This window comes from Pongo abelii, chromosome 17 (genome assembly GCF_028885655.2).
Source record: "Pongo abelii isolate AG06213 chromosome 17, NHGRI_mPonAbe1-v2.0_pri, whole genome shotgun sequence".
NCBI lineage: Eukaryota > Metazoa > Chordata > Mammalia > Primates > Hominidae > Pongo > Pongo abelii.
The window spans coordinates 91,909,394-91,921,874 of NC_072002.2; the positions used below are offsets into that span (position 1 = coordinate 91,909,394).

The 12,481-nt window shown below is 46.7% G+C and overlaps 1 long non-coding RNA gene across 1 annotated transcript; it reads right to left on the bottom strand.

Annotated features, from left to right (window-relative positions):
* Window positions 1-2,954: 2,954 nt before the first annotated feature.
* On the bottom strand, window positions 2,955-7,965 carry LOC129051640 (uncharacterized). The gene is made up of 2 exons (XR_008516043.1): window positions 7,158-7,965; window positions 2,955-3,390 (listed from the first exon to the last, which is right to left on the bottom strand). It is a non-coding gene; the product is annotated as an uncharacterized LOC129051640 (long non-coding RNA).
* Window positions 7,966-12,481: the final 4,516 nt, after the last annotated feature.

Sequence of the window (12,481 nt, forward strand, 5' to 3'; positions counted from 1 at the left end):
TTTTTTTTTTTTTTTTTTTTTTTGACAAGTCTCGCTCTGTCGCCCAGGCTGGAGTGCAGTGGCACCATCTCGGCTCACTGCAACCTCTGCTTCCCGGGTTCGAGCAATTCTCTGCCTCAGCCTCCTGAGTAGCTGGGACTACATGCATCCGCCACCACGCCCAGCTAATTTTTGTATTTTAGTTAGAGACAGGGTTTCACCATCTTGGCCAGGCTGGTCTTGAACTCCTGACCTCTTGATCACCTGCCTTAGCCTCCCAAAGCACTGGGATTACAGGTGTGAGCCACTGCGCCCGGCCTATGTAACATTTTCGAACTGATAAAATTTTAGAAATGGAGGAAGATTAGTGGTTTCCAGGGCTTAGGAATGTGGGTGGGGAAGTGAGTATGGCCATAAAACGCCAAAGCCAGGATCGCCATGCCAAAGCCAGGATCGCCATGCTACTGGAGCTGTTCAGCATCGTGGCTGTGGTTGGTGGATGCACAATTGACAGTCTCGCTTGGCACCCACAGGGCATGGGTTCCAGGACTCCCCATCATGGGTACCAATATCTGAGGATGCTGAAGTTCCTTATATAAAAATGGAGCAGTGTTTGCCTATAATCTGTACACATTCTCCTGTATACTTAAATCATCTCTATATTACGTATAATACTGAATATAATGTGAATGCTATGTAAATTGTTGTTATACTGTATTGTTTATTTGTACTTTTTTAAAAAAATATTTTCCATCAGTGGTTGGTTGAATCTAAGGATGTGAAACCTGTGTACACAGAGGGCTAACTTCTATACAGAAGATAAAACCATATAGAACTGAATATACACATACACATACACACACATGAATACAAATAAAATTGGGAAATATGAATAAGATCAGTGCATTGCACTAACATTAATGTCCTGGTTGTGATACTGTACTACAGTTTTGCAAAATGTTACCATTGGGTGAAGCTGAGCAAAATGTATGGTGATTTCTCTGTATTACTCTTACAAATGCATGTGAATCTGCAATTATCTCAATAAATTTTTTAATTTAAAAAAATTGGGTTACCAGATTTAGCAAGTAAAAATACAAGATGGACACTTAAATTTCAGAGGAACAACACATCTTTTAGCATAAATGTGTCCCAAATATTGTGTGGGGCATACTTCACTTTAGACATTATTGTCATTTATCTGACCTTGAAATTTAACTGGGCATTCTGCATTTTTATCTGGCAACCTTAAATCAAGAAAAGAGATAGCACTGATGTGTCAGCAGGAGCTCGCCCCCAAGCCGGCCCCACAACATGGGACCACATCGGTGTCTGGGCCTCAGCTTTGCAGGTCCAGCAGCCTGACTTTTCTCGTAGACCCTGACTTGAACGGCTCAGTGTTCTGAGTTGCACACATAAACCAGAATCCTAATTTATAATTTGTGACAGGAAGCAAGACTTCTAAGCAAATGAGAAAAACTTATATTTGGTCATTTTGCCATCTCTCTTCTGCACTGGAAACCTATGAATGTTTAACTAGATGGTTTCCTGGTGAGCCAATCCTTAATTTATTCCTGAAATCTTTGTGAACCCCGAAAATCTGAGACAGGTCTCAGTGAATTTATAAAGTTTATTTGCCAAAGTCAAGAACGCGCGCCCGTGACACAGTCTCAGGAGGTCCTGACGACATGTACCCAAGGTGGTCAGAGCACAGCTTGGTTTTATACCATTTAGGGAGACATGAGACATCAGTTGACCTATGTAAGATGAACATTGGTTCGGTTTGGAAAGGCGGGGCCTCGGTGGCATCAATCAACATATGTAAGATGAGCAGCGGTTCCGTTCAGAAAGGCGGGGCAACTTGAAGTGAAAGGGGGACAACTCGAAGCTGGGAGGGGGCATCCAGATCACAGGTAGGTGAGAGACAACGGCTGCATTCTTTTGAGTTTCTCATTAGCTTTTCCAAAGGAGGCAATCAGATATGCATTTATCTCTTTGAGCGAGGGGTGACTCTGAGTACAATGGGAGGCAGGTTGGCCCTAAGCAGTTCCCAGCTTGAGTTTTTCCTTTAGCTTAGTGATTGTGGGGGCCCAAGGAATTTTCCTTTCACACCTTACTGAGGGTCTACTCTGTGAGTCTCTGTCCTGGGTACTGAGTAGACATTGGAGAGTGAAATTGACGAGGTCGCTTGTCCTGTTGGAGTTTTCTGTCTAGTGAGCTGATGGGACTAGAATGGAGGAAGCTGGTGAAGGCATCCTGGGTTAGTGTCATAAAACATCTGTCACCTCGTCCACCTGCCTGTGTTAGCTGACTTTTCTCCCTGCTGGAACACAGCTACTGGAGACTGGATTTGAGTCCCTCTATTTTGACACTCCCCGTGTACCACTGAAATAGCTGCTTACCTGTCTGCTGCCACCATGAGGGCATCCTGGGTCCTCAGCACAGAATAAGCTCAACTACTATATGAACCACAGCAGTCATGGCCACAGCCTCATTCGCTTAGAGCCTGGGTAAACGATGCTGCCTGAGGATCTGCGGGCTTTTATAAGAGCCTCACCGACACAGCTGCCGTGGTCTCCATATTGGTGTCCCCCCAAAATTCCCATGGTGAACTAACCACCAATGCAATCGTATTAAGAGGTGGAGCATTTAGGAGGTAATTAAGTGATAAGGACTGAGCTTTCATGAATGGGATTAACATCCTTATAAAAAAGGTTGAAGGGAGAACTCTGATTTCTTCAGCCCCTCCATCTCTCCTGCCTCTTGAGGACACAGCAGTCATCTCTTTTTGCCCCTCCTGCCATGAGAGGACACAGCAGGAAGGCGTCATGTTGGATGTAGAGAGCCACCTTTACCAGGCACCAAATCTGCCTTGAACTTCCAGGCTCCAGAACGGTGGCAGAATAAATTTCTGTTCTTTATACATTACCCGGTCTCAGATATTTTGCTATAGCTGCACAGACAGATGAAGGCAATGGGTTCACAAGTTTTTTATTGTTGTTGTTACTGTTGAAATCATGTTAAGAACATGCAAAATTCAAGACACATAAAGAGAGGCATGTAGTGATGTTAGAACAAGACAAGGAGAGCTTTCTTTTACTAGCACATGTGGTAGGCAGAATCATGGCTCCAGAGATGCTTACGTGCAGTCCCCAGACCTGTGGCTAGGTCACCTTCCATGGTGAAAGGGACTCTGCGGATGTGACTAAGATAAGGACCGTGAGCTAGGGAAATTATCCTAGGTTTTCCAGGTGGGCTCGGTGGAATCACACGAGTCCTTCAAAGTGGAGACTCCTTCCCAGATGCAGTCGACGGAGCTGTGCCCACAGAACTGTCAGGAGATGCAGCGTGCCTGGCTGTGCAGATGGAGGAAGGGGCTGCAGGCGGAAGCGGGTGGTGGCCTCTGGAAGCCTGAAAAGAAAAGGAACGGATTCTCTCTTAGAGGTTCCAGACGGCAACACGACCAGGCTAACACCTTGATTTTAACCCAGAGAAGCCCATTCCAGACTTCGGACCTTTGAAACTGTAAGGGAATAGATCTGCGCTGTTTGGAGCCACTACGCTTGTCAAAATTTGTGACTGCAGCAATGGAAAATGCACATGGTAAAGCACACACCTGCTTCATGTATAGACAACATTTGCTTTGCATTAGAAATATCTGTTATGAGCTGAATGTTTGTATCACCCCAAGATTTCTCTGTTGAAGCCCTAGCCCCCAGTAGGGTGGCATTTGGAGATGAGGCCTTTCACTAATCTAATGGAATTAGTACCCTTATAAAAGGAGACACCAGACAGGTTGCTCCATCTCTTTCCCCACCCCCGAACGCACACCCACACAGAAGAGGCCAGGTGAGTGCATAGCCCAGATGGTGGCCACCTGCATGCCAAGCAAAGAGGCCTCCGAAAACCTTCCCTTCCTGGCACCTTGATCTTGGACCTCCAGCTTCCAGAACAGTCAGGGAATAACGGTCTGTTGTTTAAGCTGTTTGGTCTATGGTATTTTGTTATGACAGCCAAGCTGACTGATCCACTACCTCTGTATAACTCATTGCTTATAGAGGGTTCATCCAGGAATAAGCTTTGAGCCTTGAAGAAAGCTTTGTAATTCAATTTTTTTTCCTCTAGGATGAAGTTCATTTACTTTTTATTTTATTTTATTTATTTATTTATTTTTTGAGACGGAGTCTTGCTCTGTTGCCAGGCTGGAGTGCAGTGGTGCGATCTCGGCTCACTGCAACTTCTGCCTCCCAAGTTCAAGCCATTTTCCTGCCTCGGCCTCCCGAGTAGCTGGTACTACAGGCGCGTGCCACCATGCCAGGCTAATTTTTTGTATTTTAGTAGAGATGGGGTTTCACCATGTTGTCCAGGATGGTCCCCATCTCCTGACTTCATGATCCTCCTGCCTCGGCCTCCCAAAGTGCTGGGATTACAGGTGTGAGCCACCGTGCCTGGCTAATGAAGTTTATTTCTAAGACCCCAAGCTCTTGGTGCTATTAAGAAAATGTTTATTGGTGCTTTTTTTTTGGCAGTTGATAATGCTGCGGTAAAAGACTCCAATACATCTGTAGCCACTCAGCAACATGGCAAGGTTTCCAAAGCAGAGATGCCTCCCTCTTCTCCTAGCAGCAGATGCCAAGGCTGTTTAAATGGAAGCAGCTAGGCTCTTAAAGAAGTAGAACAGATTTTCTAACCTAATAGAAAATTAGTCTCAGCAAATGTTTTGAAAACATCAAATCATCACTAACTAACAGTTGGTGAATGAAAGCCTTGTGGAACAAAGGAGAATGTTAGTTGTTCTCCCTTCTTCATGGAATATCTAGAGTTTCTTGCACAGAGTATTTTTCAATAATGAAATGTGAAAATTGAACATGACCTTGGAGATAGAAATTGCCAAGTCCAGCCGGGCGCGGTGGCTCACGCCTGTAATCCCAGCACTTTGGGAGGCCGAGGCAGGCGGATCATGAGGTCAGGAGTTCGATACCAGCCTGGCCAATATGGTGAAACCCCGTCTCTACTAAAAATGCAAAAATCATCCGGGCCTGGTGGTAGCCGCCTGTAGTCCCAGCTACTCGGGAGGCTGAGGCAGAAGAATCACTTGAATCCAGGAGGCAGAGGCTGCAGTGAGCCGAGATCACGCCACTGCACTCCAGTGTGGGCAGCAGGGTGAGACTGTCTCAAGAAAAGAAAAGAAAAAAAGAATTTGCCAAGTCTAGGCTGGGCATATGGTGGCACTCGCCTGTAATCTCAGCACTTCCGGAGGCCGAGGTGGGCGGATCACCTGAGGTCAGGAGTTCAAGATCAGCCTGGCCAACAGGGTGAAACCCTATTTCTACTAAAAAATACAAAAATTAGCTGGGTGTGGTGGTGGGCACCTGTAGTCCCAGCTACTCGGGAGGCTGAGGCAGGAGAATTGCTTGAACCCGGGAGGGGGAAATTGCAGTGAACTGAGATTGGCACCACTGCACTCCAGCCTGGGTGACAGAGCCAGACTCCGTCAAAAAAAAAAAAAAAAGAAAAAGAAAGAAAAAGAAGAAAGGAAGGAAGGAAGGAAAGAAAGAAAGAAGTTGCCAAGTCCTGTTAAGACTTTAATTGCTGGTACCAAGAGACAGGCATAGCTTCCCAGCCCATCATTGTTTCCTGGGCCACGAGGAACAATCAACACAGTGAGGAGAGTTCAGATTCCTCCACATGTGGAGAGCAGCTATTCACATGTCACCTGTCAGTTGCATGGTCCTCCCCCCGCCTACTAAAGGGTTAGTATGCAGGGGGGAAAGACCACACAACTGAAAATTGTATTCATTATAATTTTCTGATTCTAAAAATAAGACATTGTCACTGTACTTGGAAACTGGGAAAATCCCCAAAAATATGAAGAAGTAAATTAAAAACACACATAACCTACTCTTCACATTTAGTGTTGGTTTCTTCCAGCCTGCCAGTTTATATACCTACCTGCTATCATCAGCATGGAAGAAATGGGAAACTGTGACTTAGACAGCACTTAGAATTCAAAAGCAAATTCATTCATCTCCATGTTTGCTGATATCTTTTTGGAAGAACCGTTTGTCGTTAATACTAAGAAAGTAAGCAAATAAATAAATATATGAGCAAATCCTTTTTCCTCCCCCACCTGGGAATGCTGCGCAGACTCGCTCAATAAGAAGCAGCTGGAATAAAAGAATCTATACTTGGAATGTGGAGCAGCTGCCCTTACAACTTTTCATTAGGGGCTTCTCTTCGTTCCCACTGCTCGCGTTTCTACGCCCACAGCACCGTGGTAAGTATGGCATTGCTCTCTGGATTAACAGTGATGCCGCCTCCCATTGCCCCTCAGGTTCAGCCTCCTGGAAAAACAGCTGCCCCGTATAGATGGGGATCCCTGGGACTCCCCGAAGTGAAGTCAGACACCTGACAGCCAAATATACCTGCCAAATCTGAGGACAAGCCATCCAACTGATCTTTCTCCAACGCAGTAATAAACACACATAACCTTCATCTAATTTGCAAAAACTTTTTTTCTGGTTTACATAAGGAATTGGAACTTCATTGCTTTTTGTTTGCTTTCCATGTGCTAGACCAGCTAAGGCAAGGCAGAAATGCCAGGTAGAAACACGCTGGGTGAAGAAGATTTGGCCAGCTGGGCGCAGTGGCTCATGTCTGTAATCCCAGCACTTTAGGAGGCCGAGGCGGGCGGATCACAAGGTCAGGAGATCGAGACCATTCTGGCTAACACGGTAGAACCCCGTCTCTACTAAAAATACAAAAAAATTATCTGGGCGTGGTGGTGGGCGCCTGTAGTCCCAGCTACTCGGGAGGCTGAGGCAGGAGAATGGCGTGAACCCGGGAGGCAGAGCTTGCAGTGAGCCGAGATCGCGCCACTGCACTCCAGCCTGGGCGACAGAGCGAGACTCCGTCTCAAAAAATAAAAAAAATAAAAAAAAGGTTTGACCATGTGTCTGTGTTGGCTTCAGTTTCAGATGCTCCCAGGAGGCTTTTTCTGCTTGACCGGCTCCCAGCATGCATCCTAAACCATCCCTGCCTCTGTAGAGATCCAACTTAGAAAGCCACACTCTCTCTTCAAGTGTCCAGGAACCCCTGGCTGGGCCCTACGTGCCCATCCGGGAGGAAGCCTAGGCTTAGCCAGGGCGTTTGGGGATGCAGGGGTTCTTCAGGCTTACCTGACCCCAAACCAAGGGGGGCTCAAGGACACGTAGGTTCCCAGGGTGGCCCAAGGGGCAGGAGGTGTGCTGGAAGGACGGTGGCCTGGTCAGACAGAGCATGAAAACATGCCTATCTGCCTTCCACATTCCAGGCTGTGCCCCGCATCTCCCATAGGATCACATCATCCAACCCTGAGCCCAGATTCTAAACTGCCACTTCACAATGGAAGAATAAGGACTGGGAGTGGCCAGGCAACTTGCCCCAGATCACACAGAGCTGCTAAGTGACCCAGCCCTGCAGAGAGTCTATGAGGCTTGTCCTGAGGGTTGAATCTCCCTGGAAAGCCTCCGGCTGCAGTGGCATCTGAAGCGCAGCTCTCCCCTGACCCCTCGAGGGACCCCATTCCCAAGCCCCTCTTCCTCTGGGGCAGCCATCCTGGCTGGTGTCTCTGCCCTCTGCAGTCAATGCTGCTGGCCATTTCTGTCTGCCCTTCTGTGTCTTCTGTGCTCTTGGTAGAGCCAAGCTAAGACAGCTCCACTCCCAAATGCTCACTGCCTAGAAAACAAGCATAGGTGTAATCCCAGCATTTTGGGAAGCCAAGGCGGGCAGATCACAAGGTCAGGAGATTGAGACCATCCTGGCTAACGCAGTGAAACCCCGTCTCTACTAAAAATACAAAAAATTAGCTGGGCGTGGTGGCGGGCACCTGTAGTACTGGCTACTCGGGAGGCTGAGGCAGGAGAATGGCGTGAACCTGGGAGACGGAGCTTGCAGTGAGCCGAGATTGCGCCACTGCATGCCAGCCTGGGCGACAAAGCGAGACTCCACCTCAAAAAAAAAAAAAAAAAAAAAAGGAAAAAAGAAAAAAAGAAAACAAGCATAGGAAGAAGTCCCTTGTGCTGCATTGACTGAGGGAAACCAATTGTCTCGTTATCCTTTCCAGATTTTATTTGGAATTACAAAGGCTAGAAAAATATTTTGTGTTTCATCTAATTTTTTGACGTTCTCCTTTTGCCTCCAGGGAAATTTGTCAGTCCCGAAATGCAGCAGGTCCTTGGGAGAGGTGAAGACCAGAGGCTCTGAGGAAGGATGGAGGGAGAAGGAGAGGAAGGCTCGAAGGCAGAGCAGGGGGCATTCAGAGGCCAAGGGGTGGACAGGCGGGCTCTGGAGCTCTCTGCACAGCAGCTGCATGGCACCACACAGCTCCAAGACTGGGAAGGTGTGCCCACTGGGTGTAACAACAGCTGACTCACTGAGGGCGTCTTGTGCTCAGTGCTTCTGTAAGGATTTCACTTACGCCACTCACAATCCACAACAACCTCCTGAGGGGCTGGGAGCTCCTAGACGCAGGTGCAGGATGCCAGGCAAGGGTGAGCCCCAACCCCAGAGCTGGCCAGGCCCCTCCTGGGGCAGGGCTCTTAAGGACCAGGCTCTCGGGTGAACCTAGGACTGTTGACGTTAACGGTCCTAAAATGATGGCAATGGTCTCGTTTTAGACCTCGAGGTTTTCATTGAAGATTTCTCATTTTGTCTTATTCGTACTGACTTCATTGCTGAATGCGTTCAGCCCAACCTACCAACACACGTGTGTGTGCGTTCCTCACATGGTAACCAGTGTCGCAGTCATCTGAGACGAGCTTCTGCTTTTCTACCTACACCTTCGCTGTTTGTTTCGGGTATCAGCTGAGATCCAGCGGAAGCTTTCATTTCCTTCCCCTTGTGGCGAAATGTCAGGCATATCCTGCGACTTTGCAGAGTTTTCTATGTAGCAATTTTCTGTGTCTCAAAGGTAAGCCTCAAAAATCATGGAATCATCAAAGTGGCAGAACTAGAGAGAACATTGGCAATCACTTACTCTAAATAGAATAATAAATTGGGCCTCAGAAAAGTTAAGCAACTTAGCATGCAACAACTACATAATAACTAACTGTAAGAGCCCTGGGCTCCCGGCTCTAGACTCCCCTGAGTTCTCATTCTTCGGTGTCATTCTGCAGAATAGCTCCTGGAAGAATCTGCTGTGCAAGAGAAAGTTACATAGTCTTTACTAGACATCACTCGAAATTAAAACTCACCTTTGGTATAGGCAGCATGTCTAAAACTTTGCTATTCCCAAGACCTACCCCTGGGAGAAGTAATGATATTAACATCTCAAGAATATCATAAAATAAATATAATCCAAGTCTGTTTTTCTGGGGAACCCAGAAGCAAACAGTGTTGAACAAATGCTGACATGTGTTAAGCATCCTGAACCGAAGGTTATCATTGTCCATAAGTTTTGAAACAGAAGTGTCAAATCAAAGGCTGCAGCCCCTGAGTAATGCATTTTCATGGATGTTATTATTGTTATTTTTCTTTTAATTATACGTCACAGAAATGAACCTGTGTCATTGCTGCTATTTCACTTTAAATGAGAGATTTAAATAATATTTTCCAAAATGTTGTAAGCATACCACAAATAGCATGGGAAATTGTTTTAGGCAACACCTCAACAAGTATGTTTTATTTAAATATCTGTGAATTTATTAAATGTATATTAAAAATATATTGTGAAACACATATCTGATAAAGGACCGATATCCAAAAATATACAAAGAACTCCCAAAACTCAACAATAAAAAAATGAACAATCCAATTAAAAAATGGGCAAAGATCTGAACAGACATCTCACCAAAGAAGATCTACACATGGCAAATAAACATATGAAATAATGCTCAATAGCATACATCATGAGAGAATTTCAAATGAAAACAAGATGCCACTCCACACGTATGAGAGTGGCTGAAACCCAGAACACCGGCTTCATCAAATGCTGGGAGGATGCGGAGCACCGGGAACCCTCACTCATTACGGTGCAAATGCAAAACGGGCAGCCACTGTGGAAGACAATTTGGCAAAGCCAAACACAGTGTTACCTCGTGATCCAATTGCACTCCTAGGTATTCACTCAAAGGAGCTGAAAACTACGTCCACACAAAAACCCAGACACACACGTTTACAGCAGCTTTATTCATGATCACAAAAAAACTGGAAGTCACCAAGATGTTCTTCGGTGAGTGAATGGTGAAACAAAAGGTGGTACATCCACTGTAAGAGAAATGAGCTAAAGATAAATGAGCTATTGAGCCACACAAAGACGCGGAGGAAACTTCAATGCACAGTGCAAAGTAGAAGAAGGCAACCTGAAAAGGCTACGTGCTGCATGATTCCAGTGACAGGACATTGGAGAAAAAGTGGAGAGGAAGAGCAGGGGATGAGCAGGCAAGCCACAGGGAGAGTGAGGGCAGTGGAGCTGTTCTCCATGGCACCAGAGGCAGGCAAATCCCATGCATTCCTCAAAGCCATAGACCTGTACAACACACAGGGAACCTTAAAGTATGGCATTTGTTTAACAATAATGTAGGAATGTTGCTTCATTAATTGTAACACATAGGCCGGGTGCGGTGGCTTACACCTGTAATCCTAGAACTTTGGGAGGCCAAGGCGGGTGGATCACCTGAGGTCAAGAGTTTGAGACCCACCTGGCCAACATGGTGAAACCTCACCTCTACTAAAAATACAAAAAGTAGCCGGGCATGCTGGAGGGCACTTATACTCCCAACTACTCGGGAGACTGAAGCAGGAGAATCACTTGAACCCAGGAGGTGGAGGTTGCAGTGAGCCAAGATTGCACCATTGCACTCTAGCCTGGGCAACAGAGCAAAAACTCCATCTTGAAAAAAAAATTATAACAAATAACTGTACCACACGAATGCAAGATTATATTAATATGGGAAATGTTGAGGGCAGAGTGTAGATGAAAACTTTATTAGCTGCTCAAATATTCTGTAAATCTAAAACTGTAAAAACAAAATTGTCTATTCTTTTTTTAGAAAACTAGGCTGGGTATGGTGGCTCATGCCTTGCAATCCCAGCACTTCAGGAGGCCAAGGCAGTAGGATAGCTTGAGGCCAAGAGTTTGATACCAGGCTGGGCAACACAGCAAGACGCCACACTTTTTTCTTTTCTGTTCGTTTGAGACTGGCATCTCACTCTGTCCTCCTGGCTGGAGTGCAGTGGCATGATCTCAGCTCACTGCAACCTCTGCCTCCCTGCTTTAAGCGATTCTCCTGCTTCAGCCTCCTGAGTAGCTGGGACTACAGGCACGCACCACCACACCCAGCTAATTCTTGTACTTTTAGTAGAGACGAGGTTTTGCCGTGTTGGGCAGGCTGGTCTCAAACTCCTGAACTCAAGTAATCCACTTGCCTCGGCCTCCCAAAGTGCTGGGATTACAGGCATGATCCACCGCACCTAAATTTTTTTAAAATTTAACTGGGCATGGTGGCTCATGCCTGTAGTTCCAGGTACTTGGGAGGCTGAGGTGGTAGGATCGCTTGAGGCTGGGAGAAGCTGCAGTTGAGTAGAGATTGCGCCTCTGCACCCCAGCCTGGGCGACAGAGTAAGACCCTGTCTCAAAAAAAAAAAAATTATAAAATAAAATTGTAGAAAATCTCATACCACTTGGGGGAGTTTATGACAGAAAAGAAAAAAGAAGAAAATCCCTGCGTCAGTATGCACTCAGTGCTAGGTACGCATTCGTGCCGCGCCCACCCTGCATCGGGGTCAGGGCTGCATCGTTAATAGCGCCCACCTGCGCTGTCTCCCGCCAGGGAAAAGCCCGTTACCACCACCGGGTGGTGTCCGCAGCATGCGCTGTGTCTCTTATTCATTTCTCCAATTCCGTTCAGATTTTTTTCTTGTTCCCTTTCCTCATCCACCTTTTGTCCCCGGTCCGCCACTCTAGGATCGCGAAGGCAAGACCCAACGCAGGGTCTTGGAAGCCTCCGAGCAAACGCGGAAGGGCAGACTCGGGAATCAGACTGGACTTGCACCCGCGGCTTCTTCCGCGTAGGGGAAAGCGCGCCCTCCCTCCAGCTGCCTGTGTGTCCAGAATTGGTGGGTTCTTGGTCTCACTGACTTCAAGAACGGAGCCACGGACCCCTGCGGTGAGTGTTACAGCTCTTAAAGGCAAAGGCAGCATGTCCAGAGTTGTTCCTTCTGATGTTCGCATGTGTTGGGAGCTTCTTCCTTCTGGTGGGTTCGTGGTCTCGCTGGCTCAGGAGTGAAGCTGCAGACCTTCGCAATAAGTGTTACAGCTCTTAAGGTGGTGCGTTTGGAATTGTTCATTCTTCCCAGTGTGTTCGCGGTCTCGCTGGCTTCAGGCTGCAAACCTTTGCAGTGAGTGTTATAGCTTATAAAGTCATTACTGACCCAAAGAGTGAGCAACAGCAACATTTATTGCAAACAGCAAAAGAACAAAGCTTCCACAATTTGGAAGGGAACCAGAAAGGGTTGCTACTAC